Raw genomic sequence first — 13,035 nt, forward strand, 5'->3', positions numbered from 1 at the left:
CCAAATGAAATGGTCTGTCTTCCTCAGCATTTGGTACAAAGGAATGGCCTTTTCTCCGAGGCGGCTGATAAACCGGCTTAGTGCGACGATTCGGCCCGCCAAGCGCTGAACATCATTGATGCACTTCGGTTTAGCCAGGGAGGTGATAGTTGTAATCTTCTCCGGATTAGCCTCAATTCCTCTATTAGACACCAGGAAACCTAGTAACTTGCCTGCTGGAACACCAAAGACACACTTGGCCAGATTAAGCATCATCTTGTAAACCCGCAAGTTGTCAAAGGTTTCCTTCAAGTCATCCACCAGCGTCTCCTTCTGCCTTGATTTTACTACAATATCATCCACATAGGCGTGCACATTGCGGCCGATCTGTTTATGCAGGCAATTCTATACACACCGTTGATAGGTGGCTTGGGCACTCTTGAGCCCGAAGGGCATAGATACATAGCAGAAGGCTCCAAAGGGAGTAATAAACGCTGTTTTCTCCTGGTCCTTAACCGCCATTTTGATCTGATGATATCCAGAGTATGCATCCAAAAAACTCAAACGCTCACAACCCGCCGTGGCATCAATGATCTGGTCAATGCGGGGGAGGGCAAAAGGATCCGCTGGACAGGCCCTGTTAAGATCTGTGTAATCCACACACATACGCCAAGTGCCATTTTTCTTAAGAACCAGCACCGGATTAGCAAGCCACTTTGGATGGAACACCTCAATGATAAAGCCAGCTGCCAAAAGCCTGGCCACTTCCTCTCCAATGGCCTTTCGCCTTTCTTCGTTAAATCGGCGGAGGAATTGCTTCACCGGTTTATACCTAGGATCCACATTAAGAGTGTGCTCAGCGAGTTCCCTCGGTACACCTGGCATGTAAAATGGTTTCCATGCGAAGATGTCCCGATTCTCACGGGTGAACTCGATGAGCGCGCTTTCCTATTTGGGATCCAAATTGGCACTGATAGTGAACTGCTTGGACGAATCGCCGGGCATGAAGTCAACAAGCTTGGTCTCAGCTGCCGATTTGAACTTTAGATCCGAATCATGCTCTGTAGTTGGCTTCTTCAAAGGAGTCATATCCGCTGGATCAACATTGTCCTTATAGTACTTCAACTCCTCCGTGGCACAGACCGACTCTGCATAAGCCGCATAACCTTCCTCACATTCCAAAGCGACCCTACGGCTCCCATGAACCGTTATTGTCCCCTTGTAACCCGGCATCTTGAGATGCAAGTAGATATAACAAGGCCGCGCCATGAACTTGGCGTAAGCCGGCCGGCCAAACAAGGCATGATATGGGCTCTGGATCTTCACCACCTCAAATGTTAGTTTTTCCGACCGGGAGTCGTGCTCGTCCCCAAAAGCCACGTCCAGGGCTATCTTACCAACAGGATATGCAGATTTGCCAGGCACCACACCATGGAACACCGTATTAGACGGTCTGAGATCCTTGTCTGTTAAACCCATGCGACGGAATGTCTCATAGTATAGTATGTTAATACTGCTTCCTCCATCCATGAGTACCTTGGTGAATTTATAACCCCCCACCTGAGGGTCCACCACTAATGCTAGCTGGCCTGGATTATCAACCCGGGGCGGGTGATCCTCTCTGCTCCACACGATAGGCTGTTCCGACCAGCGCAAGTAACGTGGTAAGGCCGGTTCAGCAGAATTCACTGCTCGCTTGTGGAGTTTTCGGTCGCGTTTATCCAAGCTAGTTGTGAAAACATGATATTGCCCATTGTTCAACTACTTTGGCTGGCTCTGATAACCCGACTGCTGCTGCTGCTGCTGGCTGTTCTGATTATTCTGGTGATTGTGACCGCCCTGATTGCGACCTGAACCGGAAGCTCCATCGTGATCCGGCCCATGAAAACCGGATCCTGAACCGCCACCTGACCCGTGATCATACCGGAAGGCATTAGAGTTTTTAAACTCCTGCATGATATAACAATCCTTCCAAAGATGGTTAGCCGGCGCCTCCTTCGTCCCGTGCTTCGGGCAAGGCTGATTCATCAAATAACTCAAGCGGCTTGCGTTAGGATTAGGAGCCCCATTACGATTTGCCGCTTTACCTCTGCGCCGCTGCCCCCTGTCATGTGCATTAGTGTTGGCCACAAAGTCCATGCTGCCATCCGCCTTGCGCTTGCCTCCATTTCCATGACCCGCCGATTTATACTGCTGCTGTTTGGAGTTGCTATTCTTCCTTCCCTTCCCTGCTTCATCATCATCAGTCTCGGGATCCTTGGTACTGTCCGAATCAGCATACTTCACTAGAGCGGCCATGAGGGTTCCCATGTCATTACAGAACCGCTTCGTGCGTCCCAATTTCAATTTTAAAGGCTCAAACCGGCAGTTGCCTTCCACGGTTAAGATCGCAGAGTCAGCATTAATCCTGTCGGACGAGTGCAAAATTTCCGAAACGCGGCGCACCCAATGGGTCGTTGATTCTCCTTCCCCCTAGACACAAGCCGCCAGGTCTACTATGGATTTGGGCTGCTTACACGTATCCTTGAAATTCTGGATAAACCGGGCCCGCAACTGGGCCCATGAGCCGATAGAATTGGGCGGTAGGCTCTTCAACCAGGTGCGCGCCGTGCCTTCAAGCATCATGGTGAAGTATTTTGCACATGCGGTCTCACCCACGTCTAACATCTCCATGGCCATCTCATAACTCTCTATCCACGCTTCAGGGGATAAATCAGCGGTGTAATTCGGCACCTTGCGTGGACCCTTGAAATCTTTGGGCAGGCGCACATTGCGTAAAGCGGGGATTAAACAAGGCACTCCCAAAGCGGATGCGACTCCTGGTCCGGCGAAGGTGGTAGGGCGAACCGGTGTAAGTTGATCTGCATCATCCTGCGCTGCTAACTCGGCTTCCCTCCGTGCCCGGGCCCGGTCCACCACATCCTGAGCATCGCGAACACCGCCTGCCGGGCTATTGCCATGGGCTACTTCACGGCCTCGCGCATTGCTCGATATGGCCGGTTCATCCATGCGCCTGCTATAGCTCCGGCTTGGACGGGGCGTAGAGTGAATCCGATCACGGCTGTACGAGTATGCTTCCTGCTGAATCAGCGCGGTCCGGAGAAGCTCCTTAACCCGGCGCGTCTCTATCGCTTGCGGAGAGTCCCCTTCGACTGGGATAGCCTCTAATCGCGCGGCGGCCGCAACAAGGTTGTCCATAGGATTAGAATAATGACCTGGGGGCGTCTGGACCGTCGGAAGAATCACAATGTTCTGCTGAGGAGGTTCCATCAGGCGAGGTTGGACCGTCCCTCCTGGTCCTGGTGCCTCAATCCGGTTTGTCTCCAGGTGCCGCGGCGGATTACTGGGTCCAGCTCCTGGAGTGTGAAAGAGATTCCGGGGATCAAACCCTAACGGCAGGCGTGACCTGTGCTTCCGCTTTAAGACCTCCTGTGATGCGTTCTGGTCAAGCATGAGCTTATAAGCCTGGGCGTCCAAAGCGGCCCGCTCTGCGGCCAGATCCGCTTTGGCTTGCACGATCTGCTCTCTCACCTTTGCAATTTCTGTATTATGGGCCTCCTGATCCGCCAGATTGTCCTCTGCCATGAGCGTGGCTAGAGTATCAAATAGATCAGATAGAACTTGAACCGGCGGGCGCACAAGGCTTCCTGCCCCTGCTGATCCGGAGAGCATTGCTGCAGCGGTCGAAGAGTGATTTGCCGCCTGTGTGCCGGCCATGAATATTCCAATCCGGTTGACCTGGCCTGGGGGGTCCGGAATACTGTCGCCATCGGAACAGCCCCTAACCTGGTCGTCTTGTAACTGGTGTAGTGATTCGGTCTCTCCGGTTGAGGACTCGTCGCCGGAATAGACGACGGCCTCGCTACCGTGTTCTGACTCGTCCTCACGCCTTCCTCCGTGGATGACTCCAACGAAGGCACGCTTCATGGCCGGTTTAGCCTGGGTAGATCTCACACGCTGAGCCGTCTCGACGAGGTCGATGCAGATGTCCGGCTCAGGCCCCGGCTCACCGATCTTGCCGATGAAAACGTGTATGCCACCAAAGGGGACCCGGTACCCGTACTCAATCGAATCGGCCTCGGGACCCCATCCTGCGTCGTCGATGTAGATCTTGCCACGACGACTCTTGGTCATCTGGCCCACAGCACAGCCTTCGAGTCCTTTGAGCTTGCCCTCCAAGATCGTCAAACCATCGTGCGATAGCCCCACGGTGGGCGCCAACTGTCGTGGATTTGTCACGGCAGATGTCCTAGTGAAAGGACTTAGTCATGGAGCCATCGCCACGGGTTTACTTGAAGGGGTTAAAGCGGACACAAAGACACGAGGGTTTTATACTAGTTCGGCCCCTTCGATGAAGGTAAAGCCTACGTCTAGTTGTGATGGAATTGATATGGTCTCGATGGCTAGGGAGCAAACAAGCTTCGCCCAGGCTCGAGTTGTTGTTGTCTGTCTTGAACCGCCGCCGGGTCGTCCCCTTATATACACGGGTGACGCCCGTCGGTTCATAGAGTCCCAACCGGTTCATACTCGTATCCCGATTGGTATCTCTCTATTCCTAACTTACAATACAAGCTATACATCAGGTCGGTTTACGGCTACAGATTCTAAACCGACTATAGGCCTTGGGCCTTCATCTGCTTATACCACTAATGAAGTTAACCCGGCCCAAGTAAGCCGGTTTACGCCTAGTGGTAATATCCCCAACAGAACCCGCAAGTTGAACACCAAAACATACATCAAGTGAATCACGTGATATCCCATTGTCACCACAGATACGCACGGCAAGACATACATCAAGTGTTCTCAAATCTTTAAAGACTCAATCCGATAAGATAACTTCAAAGGGGAAACTCAATCCATTACAAGAGAGTAGAGGGGGAGGAGAAACATAAGATCCAACTATAATAGCAAAGCTCGTGATAAATCAAGATCGTGCCAAATCAAGAACATGAGAGAGAGAGAGATCAAACACATAGCTACTGGTACATACCCTCAGCCCCGAGGGAGAACTACTCCCTCCTCGTCATGGAGAGCACCGGGATGATGAAGATAGCCACCGGAGAGGGAATACCGGAGAGGGATTCCCTCTCCGGTAGGGTGTCGGAACGGGTCTAGATTGGCTTTTGGTGGCTACGGAGGCTTCTGGCGGCGGAACTCCCGATCTATTGTGCCCTCGGATGTTTTTAGGGTATATGGAGATATATAGGCGGAAGAAGTATGTCAGGGGGGCACGAGGGGCCCACGAGGGTGGAGGGCGCGCCCAGAGGGGGTGGGCGCGCCCCCTGCCTCGTGGCCTCCTCGTAGGTCCCCTGACGTGCACTCCAAGTCTTCTGGGCTTCTTCTGATCCAAAAAGAAGTTCCGTGAAGTTTCAGGTCAATTGGACTCCGTTTGATTTTCCTTTTCTGCGATACTCTAAAACAAGGTAAAAACAGAAACTGGCACTGGGCTCTAGGTTAATAGGTTAGCCCCAAAAATCATATAAAATAGCATATAAATGCATATAAAACATCCAAGGTTGATAATATAATAGCATGGAACAATCAAAAATTATAGATACGTTGGAGACGTATCAGCATCCCAAGCTTAATTCCTGCTCGTCCTTGAGTAGGTAAATGATAAAAACAGAATTTTTTGATGTGGAATGCTACCTAAAGTATTCATCATGTATTTCTCTTTATTGTAGCAAGAATATTCAGATCCATAAGATTCAAGACAAAAGTTTAATATTGACATAAAAACAATAATACTTCAAGCATACTAACAAAGCAATTATGTCTTCTCAAAATAACATGGCCAAATAAAGCTATCCCTACAAAATTATATAGTCTGGCTATGCTCCATCTTCACCACACAAAATATTTAAATCATGCACAACCCCGGTGACAAGCCAATCAATTGTTTCATACTTTTGATGTTCTCAAACTTTTTCAATCTTCACGCAATACATGAGCGTGAGCCATGGACATAGCACTATAGGTGGAATAGAATGGTGGTTGTGGAGAAGACAAAAAGGGAGAAGATAGTCTCACATCAACTAGGCGTATCAACGGGCTATGGAGATGCCCATCAATAGATATCAATGTGAGTGAGTAGGGATTGCCATGCAACGGATGCACTAGAGCTATAAGTGTATGAAAGCTCAAAGTTAAACTAAGTGGGTGTGCATCCAACTTGCTTGCTCACGAAGACCTAGGGCATTTTGAGGAAGCCCATCATTGGAATATACAAGCCAAGTTCTATAATGAAAGATTCCCATTAGTATATGAAAGTGACAACATAGGAGACTCTCTATCATGAAGATCATGGTGCTACTTTGAAGCACAAGTGTGGTAAAAGGATAGTAGCATTGCCCCTTCTCTCTCTTTTTTTTATTTGGGCCTTCTCTTTTTTTATTTGGGCTTCTTTGGCCTCTTTTATTTATTTATTTTCGTCCGGAGTCTCATCCCGACTTGTGGGGGAATCATAGTCTCCATCATCCTTTCCTCACTGGGACAATGCTCTAATAATGATGATCATCACACTTTTATTTTCTTACAACTCAAGAATTACAACTCGATACTTAGAACAAGATATGACTCTATATGAATGCCTCCGGCGGTGTACCGGGATGTGCAATGATGCATGAGTGACATGTACGAAAGAATTATGAACGGTGGCTTTGCCACAAATACGATGTCAACTACATGATCATGCAAAGCAGTATGACAATGATGGAGCGTGTCATAATAAACGGAACGATCGAAAGTTGCATGGCAATATATCTCGGAATGGCTATGGAGATGCCATAATAGGTAGGTATGGTGGATGTTTTGAGGAAGGTATATGGTGGGTTTATGGTACCGGCGAAATTTGCGCGGTACTAGAGTGGCTAGCAATGGTGGATGGGTGAGAGTGCGTATAATCCATGGACTCAACATTAGTCATAAAGAACTCACATACTTATTGCAAAAAACTATTAGTTATCGAAGCAAAGTACTATGCGCATGCTCCTAGAGGGATAGATTGGTAGGAAAAGACCATCGCTCGTCCCCGACCGCCACTCATAAGGAAGACAATCAATAAATAAATCATGCTCCGACTTCATCACATAACGGTTCACCATACGTGCATGCTACAGGAATCACAAACTTCAACACAAGTATTTCTCAAATTCACAACTACTCAACTAGCATGACTCTAATATCACCATGTTCATATCTCAAGACAATCATCAAGTATCAAACTTCTCATACTATTCAATGCACTTTATATGAAAGTTTTTATTATATCCCTCTTGGATGCCCGTCATATTAGGACTAAATTCATAACCAAAGCAAATTACCATGCTGTTATAAAGACTCTCAAAGTAATATAAGTGAAGCATGAGAGTTCATCTATTTATATAAAATAAAACCACCACCGTGCTCTAAAAAGATATAAGTGAAGCGCTAGAGCAACAACAAACTACTCTGAAAGATATAAGTGAAGGTCAATGAGTAGTCGAATAATTATGCAACTATGTGAAGACTCTCTAACATTTAATAATTTCATATCTTGATACTTTATTCAAACAGCAAGCAAAACAAAATAAAATGGCATTCTAAGAATGGCAAACATCATGTGAAGAAGCAAAAACTTAGGATCAACCGAAACTAACCGATAGTTGTTGAAGAAGAAAGGTGGGATGCCAACCGGGGCATCCCCAAGCTTAGACGCTTGAGACTTCTTGAAATATTATCTTGGGGTGCCTTGGGCATCCCCAATCTTGAGCTTTTGTGTCTTCTTAATTCCTCTCATATCACGGTCTCCCTAAATCTCAAAAGCTTCATCCACACAAAACTCAACAAGGACTCGTGAGATAAGTTAGTATAAACCATTGCAAAAATCTTATCATACTCTAATGTAGAAAATCACTAAAATTATTATTCAACATTTCATACTAAATTCCTATGCATATTTAATAGTCCTATCGTCAAATAGAATCATTAAAGAAGCAAACATATGCAAACAATGCAAACATAACAGCAATCTGCCTAAACAGGACAGTCTGTAAAGAGTGCAGCAAGATCCATACTTCCCTAACTCCAAAAATTATGAAAGAAAATTCCCACTGTATTAAATTTATCATATCTTAATATGCAAAAGGTTTCAACATTTTATCACATTCTGACTTTTCTAGGGAATTATTGCAACAGCGGTAAACTTTCTGTTTTCAAACAGCAACATGTGGACTTCTAAAATAGGCATAGTAAAGGCTATCGATGTCACTTTTATTGAAATAAAATATGCAAAACATTTTTCTAAATAACAGAAAGCAAATATTAACAAAATAAATTGATGCTCCAAGCAAAACACATATCATGTGGTGAATAAAAATATAGCTCCAGGTAAAGTTACCGATGAACGAAGACGAAAGAGGGGATGCCTTCCAGGGCATCCCCAAGCTTAGGCTCTTGGCTATCCTTGAATATTACCTTGGGGTGCCTTGGTAATCCCCAAGCTTAGGCTCTTTCCACTCCTTATTCCATAGTCCATCGAATCCTTACCCAAAACTTGAAAACTTCACAACACAAAACTTAACAGAAAACTCGTAAGCTCCGTTAGTATAAGAAAATAAATCACCACTTCAAGGTACTGTAATGAACTCATTCTTTATTTATATTCATGTTAAACCTACTGTATTCCAACTTCTCTATGGTTTATAAACTATTTTACTAGCCATAGATTCATCAAAATAAGTAAACAACACATGAAAAACAAAATCTGTCAAAAACAGAACAGTCTGTAGTAATCTGGATCAAACGTATACTTCTGGAACTCATAAAATTCTCAAATAACTTTCTGGACCTGGGTAATTTATATATTAATCATCTTCAAAAATAATTAACTAAATAGCACTCTCCAAATAAAAATGGCAGCAGTTCTCGTGAGCGCTAAAGTTTCTGTTTTTTTACAGCATGATCAACAAGACTTTCCCCAAGTCTTCCCAAAGGTTCTACTTGGCACAAACACTAATTAAAAGCATAAAACCACATCTAAACAGAGGCTAGATGAAATATTTATTTCTAAATAGGAACAAAAATAAAGTTGGGTTGCCTCCCAACAAGCGCTATCGTTTAACACCCCTAGCTAGGCATGATGATTTTAACGATGCTCACATAAAAGATAAGAATTGAAACATAAATAGAGCATCTTGAAGAATATGACTAGCACATTTAAGTCTAACCCACTTCCTATGCATAGGGATTTTGTGAGCAAACAACTTATGGGAACAATAATCAACTAGCATAGGAAGGTAAAACAAGCATAACTTCAAAACTTTAAGCACATAGAGAGGAAACTTGATATTATTGCAATTCCTACAAGCATATATTACCCCTTCATAATAATTTTCAGTAGAATCATGAATGAATTCAATAATATAACCAGCACCTAAAGCATTCTTTTCATGATCTACAATCATAGAATTTTTATTACTCTCCACATAAGCAAAATTCTTCTCATTCGGAATAGTGGGAGTATCATAAGAGACTCGAATACTATAAATTGTTTCCATTAAAAGAGTAATGTTCAGAGAAGGGGTAATCATAATCATGATAAGTTTTATAAATATAACCACTACTTTTTATAGCATAAGTATCATCACAATAATCATCATAAGTAGGAGGCATGCTATCATCATTATAAATTTGCATATCAAAACTTGGGAGACTAAAAATATCATCTTTATCAAACGTAGCATCCCCAAGCTTGGGACAAACATTAATTGCAGCAAATATATTCTCAAAAACATAATATTCATCAAACATAGCATCCCCAAGCTTGGGCCTTTTCATATCATAAGAATAATCACTCTCATCATTAATAGTATGTATAGCACCAATAGTATAGCAATTATCATATTCTTCCAAGCAACTGCCAAAAAGATTTTCAAGATCATAAGAAGTATCATTATATTCCACAATTATATTTTCATGAGGCACAATAGTAATAGGAGCACCATTATTTGGGAGGGATACCTTTTTACCTCTCTTCCTTTTTCTTTTCTTCTTCTTCACCACATCATGTGTGGGTTCAATCCTCTTTTTGGAGCTCCTTATTAATGAGATTGGTTGAATAGGAGGCTCCTCCTCGTTACCTGATTCATCATAAGAAATAATAGGAGGATATTGGGAAGTCTCTTCCCTTTCATTACTATTCTCTCCATCTTCTATTTGTTTTCTTTTCTTTATGTATTTGGAAACATAAGGATTTTCAATACAATTCACCGCACAATACATATAAATTTCCTCTAGATCAAAATGAAGAACTCTATCAAGGGCAAATTTTGGAATATCCTTAGTTATACGTTTCATTTCTTCATAACCCAAGAGAAAACTAAGTTCATTATGATGTGCAAGGGAAATCAAGTCATCAGAATTTTTGGACACGATACGATCATGAAACAATTTGCATTGGGTATTGAAATGATCATGTTCATCGCAAAGTTCACAAGTATGGCTAAGAAAATTTAAATTTTCAGCACAAACTTCTAGCCTTTCTTGCAACCATTTAGTTTCTAAATGCTTATGCCTCTTGCAATATCTATCTTCCCTATTTGGTGTATACTTGCAAACCCAATGCACTCCAAAAAAATTGACATGTTTACATGAGACATTTTCATCATAACTAGCGCAATCATCATTAGTATCATGGATATTCAAAGAATTCGTACTAACAACATTGCAATCATGCTCATCATTCAAAGATTTAGTGCCAAATTTTTTATAGATTTCTTCTTCTAGCACTTGAGCACAATTATCATTTCCATCATACTCACGAAAGATATTAAAAAGGTGAAGCGTATGAGACAAACTCAATTCCATTTTTTTTATAGTTTTCTTTTATAAACTAAACTAGTGATAAAACAAGAAACTAAAAGACTCGATTGCAAGATCTAAAGATATACCTTCAAGCACTCACCTCCGCGGCAACGGCGCCAGAAAAGAGCTTGATGTCTACTACAAAACCTTCTTCTTGTAGACGTTGTTGGGCCTCCAAGTGCAGAGGTTTGTAGGACAGTAGCAAATTTCCCTCAAGTGGATGACAAAAGGTTTATTAATCCGTAGGAGGCGTAGGATGAAGATGGTCTCTCTCAAGCAACCCTGCAACCAAATAACAAAGAGTCTATTGTGTCCCCAACACACCCAATACAATGGTAAATTGTGTAGGTGCACTAGTTCGGCGAAGAGATGGTGATACAAGTGGTATATGGAGAGTAGATAAAGGTATTTGTAATCTGAAATTATAAAAACAGCAAGGTAACTAATGATAAAAGTGAGCGTAAACGGTATTGCAATGCATTGAAACAAGGCCTAGGGTTCATACTTTCACTAGTGCAAGTTCCCTCAACAGTACTAACATAATTGGATCACATAATTATCCCTCAACATGCAACAAAGAGTCACTCCAAAGTCACTAATAGCGGAGAACAAATGAAGAGATTATGGTAGGGTACGAAACCACCTCAAAGTTATTATTTCCAATCAATCCGTTGGGCTATTCCTGTAAGTGTCACAAACAGCCCTAGAGTTCATACTAGAATAACACCTTAAGACACAAATCAACCAAAACCCTAATGTCACCTAGATACTCCAATGTTACCTCGAGTATCCATGGGTATGATTATACGATATGCGTCACACAATCTCAGATTCATCTATTCAAACCAACACAAAGGACCTCAAAGAGTGCCCCAAAGTTTCTATCGGAGAATCACGACGAAAACATGTGCCAACCCCTATGCATAGGTTCATGGACGGAACCCGCAAGTTGATTACCAAAACATACATCAAGTGAATCACGTGATATCCCATTGTCACCACAGATACACATGGCAAGACATACATCAAGTGTTCTCAAATCTTTAAAGACTCAATCCGATAAGATAACTTCAAAGGGGAAACTCAATCCATTACAAGAGAGTAGAGGGGGAGGAGAAACATAAGATCCAACTATAATAGCAAAGCTCGCGATACATCAAGATCGTGCCAAATCAAGAACACGAGAGAGAGATCAAACACATAGCTACTGGTACATACCCTCAGCCCCGAGGGAGAACTACTCCCTCCTCGTCATGGAGAGCACCGGGATGATGAAGATAGCCACCGGAGAGGGATTCCCCCTCCGGCAGGGTGCCAGAACGGGTCTAGATTGGCTTTTGGTGGCTACGGAGGCTTCTAGCGGCGGAACTCCTGATCTATTGTGCTCTCGGATGTTTTTAGGGTATATGGAGATATATAGGCGGAAGAAGTACGTCAGGGGGGCCACGAGGGGCCCACGAGGGTGGAGGGCGCGCCCCCTGCCTCGTGGCCTCCTTGTAGGTCCCCTCACGTGCACTTCAAGTCTTCTGGGCTTCTTCTGATCCAAAAATAAGTTCCATGAAGTTTCAGGTCAATTGGACTCCGTTTGATTTTCCTTTTCTGCGATACTCTAAAACAAGGCAAAAACAGAAACTAGCACTGGGCTCTAGGTTAATAGGTTAGTCCCAAAAATCATATAAAATAGCATATAAATGCATATAAAACATCCAAGGTTGATAATATAATAGCATGGAACAATAAAAAATTATAGATACGTTGGAGACGTATCATAGGCCGCGCGCCCCTCCCCCTTGGGTCCGAATTGGACTAGGGAAGGGGGCGGGGCGGCACCCCCCCTTTCCTTCTCCCTCTTTCTTCCTTCCTTCCTCTCCTACTCCAACTAGGGAAAGGGGGAATCCTACTCCCGGTGGGAGTAGGACTCCCCCTAGGGCGCGCCATAGAGAGGGCCGGCCCTCCCCTCCTCCACTCCTTTATATACGGGGGAGGGGGCACCCCATAGACACACAAGTTGATCTCTTAGCCGTGTGCGGTGCCCCCCTCCACAGATTTCCACCTTGGTCATATCGTTGTAGTGCTTAGGGTAAGCCCTGCGTTGGTAACTTCATCATCACCGTCATCACGCCGTCGTGCTGACGAAGCTCTCCCCCGACACTCAGCTGGATCTAGAGTTCATGGGACGTCACCGAGCTGAATGTGTATAGATCACGGAGGTGC

The sequence above is a fragment of the Triticum dicoccoides genome, chromosome 7A (genome assembly GCF_002162155.2).
Source record: "Triticum dicoccoides isolate Atlit2015 ecotype Zavitan chromosome 7A, WEW_v2.0, whole genome shotgun sequence".
Lineage (NCBI taxonomy): Eukaryota > Viridiplantae > Streptophyta > Magnoliopsida > Poales > Poaceae > Triticum > Triticum dicoccoides.